This window comes from Merops nubicus, unplaced genomic scaffold, assembly GCF_000691845.1.
Source record: "Merops nubicus isolate BGI_N331 unplaced genomic scaffold, ASM69184v1 scaffold5306, whole genome shotgun sequence".
In the NCBI taxonomy this organism is placed as follows: domain Eukaryota; kingdom Metazoa; phylum Chordata; class Aves; order Coraciiformes; family Meropidae; genus Merops; species Merops nubicus.
This window is the reverse complement of record NW_008612955.1, coordinates 96,397-102,396: the sequence shown is the minus strand read 5'-3', so window position 1 is coordinate 102,396 and position 6,000 is coordinate 96,397.

Below are 6,000 nucleotides of genomic sequence, written 5' to 3'. Positions count from 1 at the left end.
GTCCTTGGAGCTGTGGCTGTGGTCCCGCGCCGACAGAGAAAGGCTTCGCACTCAGCCAGCGGCTTTTCATAGCCTCCTGGCGAAGTCCGGCCAACGAGAGTCATGCTTTTATGACAGCCATGTCTTACTTGTGATTTCCAGAACGTCCAGAGTAATCGTGTCCCAGCCCCGCGAGGGGTGGAGGGAAAGGTTCTCCGGTCATTATTGCAGGATCAGAAGGCAAAAGAAAACCGAACGGTTTCGTGTGCCACAGGAGCTGTCAGCGGTTAGCCTGGCCTGCATGAGTGCAGCCCCTCAAACCTCCCACCTTCCCCAGCCCCTGGGCAAGCAGTGCCAACACCTTCAAACTGCTCCAGCCTCCGAGTGTGAGCACGGGCTCAGAGCTGGCTACCAGGAGGAGATAAAACACCTCCACTGCCTGGTGCAGCTGCAGTGCTCAAAACTAGCACAAAGCAGAGACAGGAGGTGAGTTTGGATGAGCTCAGCAACCCAGAGCGCTTAAAAAGTTGTCAGACAACAATACTTCATAAACTGCTGCTCTGAGCAACAGCAAGTCCAACAGGTATTAATGCCCTAAAACTAGAAATACAGGGGAAGAAATTTTTTAATCCCATTTTCTTCCTTCTTTCTTTCTCTGCTGGTAGGAGCCTGCAGAGCACAAAGTTCTGTAATCTCTCCACGTTCCCTTGCATGTTAGTCAGTGCTGAGATGCTTTCCTAATAGGAGCCAGCCAAAACCTCACTAGATCACGGCTTCATCTCGTGCTTCAAAGAGAAAAGCAGCTGGACGGAGCACAGCCCAGTGCAGAAGGGCAGGCAGAGATCCCATTCAACTGCCATCCCAGAAACCACCATCCTGACAGATCCGTGGAGCAGGCTGGAGGCTGAGACTTGGACAGGAGCACTTGGATTCAGGGAGCTGGTCCCAGAAGCGAGGCCCTTGCAGATTTCTGCTTTACTGGGACACATAAATCTGTGGGGAATTGAATGCCAGGCACACCACCAAACCAGTTATGAGAACTGGGGAAGAGAGAATTTTTAAGGGGGAATGGGAGCATGCCTGCAGGTCTGAAGTCAATATGAGGGGACTGGATTTGCTGTCGCTGTGGCCACAGGAAGGCTCTGACCACAGGCTGCAGCTATCTTAATCCCATCACACTACCCTCTGGTACAACTGGCTGCAGCACCTTCAAACCAGCTGCCTCCCTCCCACCCCCCCATGCGGGCTGCTTCCAGAGAGCACACAGAGCTCAGGTGTTGGGGGGCTTTCTCCAGCAGGACCCAGATACACAACCTAGTCCTCAAAATACAAGGAGGTGCAGAAGAGCTGCGCTCCTTGCCTGGAGGTGACTCTGGTCACGAGCTCTCCCAGACAATGATTTTCTCCAGAACTGTCTAAACAGGGATCCAACCACAGTCCCGCTGCCAGGTACAAGGATGGGGAGAGCCAAACATGCCATTCCAGACATTTCACCTCCCAGCATCAGGACAGGCAGCTCAGAGCTCCAACACTTCAAGGACCATCCATCAGTCACACTCCAGACATGGGAGAAACAGGAAAATTATATTTGACAGCATTTTTATTTGGCTCTATTCACATAAAAATACGATTAAGGCTATTAAATAAACCAATTTCTCTTTATGGGAGCATTTCCATGGTTAGAGCTAATGATGAGAAAACCACTAGTCTCACCAATACAATTCATGCTGGGAAGTATGAGGCAGAAGCTGGTGCTGAGTGAAATAAAAGCATCATTATGCTGCACAGGTTAAGAGAAGGAACATTCATTTTCTTGTAGATCTGATTTTTCTTTAGATTAAGGAAATGTTTGCACACACTCGTCAGTTAAAACTGAGCTGAGTAGGTAACTAAGATATTTTCTTCCTGATCTTAATTCCTTTTGGGGACTAAGTGGTGATTTTCCTCAGAAAAGTTAAGACATTTGAAACTACTTTCTACCTCAGACTAGAATGGAAAGCTGGACTGCTGAGATCTCTCATGAGCTGGAAAATGAGGAAAATTAAGGAGTCTTGGATGAGAAAGGTTGAAACTGAAAGTTGCTTTTCAATAGACATACAGTATTTTGCTAAATCTAAACACACTTTTGCTTTAAATGAAGCAACAAGAAGAAAAGCTTTAAAAAGTTGTTGTCTCAATGAATTTTTACCATGGAAAATATCAGTAGAAACCCCTTTTTCCATTAAAAATGTCTCCTTAATCTGACATTACTCATCTGTTTTATTAATGAGCTTTGGAGCAGGTCAGGATTTTGGAGGAGGAACACAAATTGACAATTAACTTGGTCAGAGAAATGCGAGCTGTGAATCTCAGAGCCAGAAAGCAGCATTTGAGCAGGGAAATTGTGTCATCTTTATATCATCTGTCAGTAGGGAGTATGGCAAGAAGACAAGTCTGAGATGTGAGGACTGCACTGCTATAAGGGATTTAAGTGGAACTGCAGAAAGGATTTCAGACTAAGAAGGTAACAGTGATGTCATGGTTGGTAGCCGTGAGTCGGTAAGTCAGTACCCGTGGGACAGATGCTTCTCTCTCTGAAGTCAAAGTCTACCTACCATCAACAATTTTTGCTTATTATCTTTTGGCACTTTTTTAGCCAATATTCCTGGAAAGAGAAGAGGGGGAAAAAAAATAGAGATACCTGCATGCAGGCTGCTGCAAGGCAAACAGAAGAGCAGCTGTACCACACGCTGCCAGCCCAGCCCCGGGGAACATATGTTATATATAGTACTTCATACCTACAAATAATGCAACAGAGCTGTCTGCAAAGAATTGGCCTGTGGTTATTCTGCTCTTTGGTGCACACTGAGCTGAGACCTGGGCTCATTAACCTGAGCAGCACGTGAAAGTTCTGCAAGGTGTTGGCACAGCCCACCCCCTGCCATCACGGCCAGGGCAGAGGTGGCAGGAGGATTTGGCAGATGACAACTCCCGCAGCTGGGAGCTCAAGAGGTACCAGCAAGCACTGGAGCAGAGCAAGGCTGAATTGCAGGTCCAAGGGGCAGGCCAGCTCCTGATTTATGATGCACGAGCCATTCTTTTGAAAGTATCACATCGTTCAGCTTGTCTGTGTTTTCCCTAGGGGAAGCTTGCCCAGCACAGCAGCACAGGGCAGGCTGCCAAGCAGCCCCAGGGAAGTTCAAGGAGACCTACACCTGCTCCAGTCTGCCCCAAAGCTATTTCACTGCCCTCAGGAACCATGTCAGAACATCAATCCAACAGCTCCTTGCCCTGGGTGCCTGCTCCCAGGAACTCCTTTCCTTTCAGCCTCCTCCCTCCTGTGGTTTCTTTCTCATTTCTTTACCTAAAGCCCCCAAACCTGTCTCTGCTCAATGCTCTGCAGTCCCACAGCATCACTGCGATGCCACAGAGCACACAAGCCTGCTCGGGGACCAGAAGCAGCTTAATCACATCCGTGCAGACCTGGACCCAAATTAACTAGTTGTGTGGTGCCAATTAGCCCCACCACTCATTACAACACTGGTCTGTTTGTCCTGCTTTAGGGACTGGAGCTTAGCACAGAGCAGACGCACCAATTTGCCCAGGGCTCCCTCCTGCTGCTCACCTCGGAATGGTGCCACACCAAAGGGCAGGGATGGCTCCAACAGACATTTCTGTAAGAAACAACATGAAGTTTCCCCTCCACCCACCACCAGGAACAGCCCAGGACACACACTCTATCTTGTCTAACTCATTCAGACAAGCACCTTTTCTCATTCTCTTCACCCTCCAGCGAGAAGCCCAGGTTGGGTCTACGCTTGCACGTAACCCTAACGCCAGGCCCCGAGGATCCCACAAGTTAAACCTGTGTCTACCCAGCTTCAAGAAGCTGGCAGATATCTGAGCAACTTTCTGAACTGGAGCAATGGAAAGAAGAATGCAACAGATTTTCTCCTTCCTCTCTTGTTACTCACTCTCTGATTTTATCATTTCTCTGCACACTTACTTATATATTTCTGGTGTCTCCTACAAGCAAGCTGCCAAGGCACCAGATTTTTCCTGCTACTGAAGGTGTCAGACACCACTAAGGGACCATTAGATCTGCACAGGGTCAGGAGCAGCAGTTCTTGGTAAGGCCAAGTCTCAAAGCAGACCACAAAAAGTAAAGAAAGCTTCCCAGATGTGCCTACAAAGGAAAAGCCTTGGAGGGTCAGACACTGTCTGTGCTGCCCAGTTACTAGATCCTCACCAGTCCATTTTGGGGTTGATTCAACTGGAGTGTAGGGAGTGTGGATGTGGACAGCAGTGGAGCAGTGAGAGAGAGCTGAAGAAGTTGGGCACAACGTAAGGGTTGTGCAAGACAAGAGATAAGCAGGTGAGGAGAGATCTGGCAGATGAGAGAAGAATGAGTGACACAGATGGAAGTGTTTGAGAAATGCTGTCTCTCAGGTGCTGGCACACACCAGCAGAAATCACAGCTCATCAGGGAACCTTTGTCAAGAAATGCTGACCAGTGGAAGCTGTGATCATTTTGGACAACATGCTACCAGTTTTGAAAGAGGAGTCTAGGAGCTCTGGTCAGAATGGGAGAAATCTTCTTCTCCCACATTCCATCCCTCTCACTCCTGATCCTCCCACCTCCCTTATATATTCCAAAGTCTTGAAAAATTATCCTGATGGAAAAGCTCTGTGTTGTTCAGCAGTGAGTTACAGCTCCAGGGAACATCCAGTGCAGCCTCTTGGGAAGGGCTCCAGCAGTGGGGTTTCTGCAACTTTACTTCTTCCTCTGGCAAAACCATTCACAGAGAATGCTTTGGTGGGAAAGAGGGACAAGGCCATGCACATCTCTTCTTCCAGCCTCATCTGGCTGGGAAGGAGAGGAAAGTATCAGCTCTAGGTCAGGAGGGCATGGTTTTACAACAAGCTTTTTCACCCACTCCACTTAGTAATGAACAGAGACAGACACATGCAGCTCACCTCTCATCACAGCCAGCAGGCATTAGCCACTCAGCTCCCTGAGCTTAAACACAGCCAGTTGCCATTAACAGCCCCTCTGGGGATTCATTTTCCAGCCTCATGTGTGCAAAATTTATAGAAATACTCTTAAGAGAAATGAGTAAAGACACAGAAACACTCGATTCATGACAAGATTTATGATCACAGATCACAGGCAAACAAAAAGCTGCAGAGCAGGCAGCCTGGAACAGCAGGAACCCAGGCACAAGTCCTAGCAGGAAAGAATATGTTCTATACAATAGAAAGATTATTATTTTTCCCCTCCTGTTCTTTGTTCCTTTTCTTTCTAAAGCACCCCAGATAACGCCAGGGGTTATGTATTAAGAGCTGCAGATGTCGAAGAATGCTCTCTGGCACATTTAACAGCACTTTTATCCCTTCTGAAAGGACCTGGGGTCAGCAGTCCAGACTTGACATTTTCAAATTAGTTTTTAAAAGCAACATTCCCAGCCCAAATATCCTTAAATGAGTGTAACGCACCACACGTCCTAAAACACAGATTTCTTTCTATACAGTGAGTTAAAGGCCAGATGAGCAATGAAGCAAAATAAATACATCAAACTATGATGTCCTCTCCTGTAGGAACTTAGTCTGAGGATGCCAGATTTAGAACTGTACTCACCCAAAAGCTATGAAGAAGACCCAGGATGAAATAACTTCAGCATTAACTGTGGCATGTTGCTTCTTGCTTAAAACCCTCTGCATAGCAGTGACTAGAAAGTAATGACAGTTTTCCAAAAAGGTTTCAGTGGTGAGCTGAGGGAGGACAGAGCAGGAAGCCTGATGAATTAGGGGAAACGAACAGATAGTGAAAAGGCAGCAGTGGCTTTCCAAAGAGAAGCTCTTGTTGTGGGAGCAGATCAGAGCTCTCTAAAGGAGCCCGTGAGGGTGTAGGAAGGGGACATATAGTTACTGCAGTTTTCTTGGATTATCAGAAAGTATTCAGCAAGGTTCTTCAATAACTAGTCTTCCATGCGGCAAGAACAAAGATCATCATACAAATGAATAACTTATTAAAAGATAAGA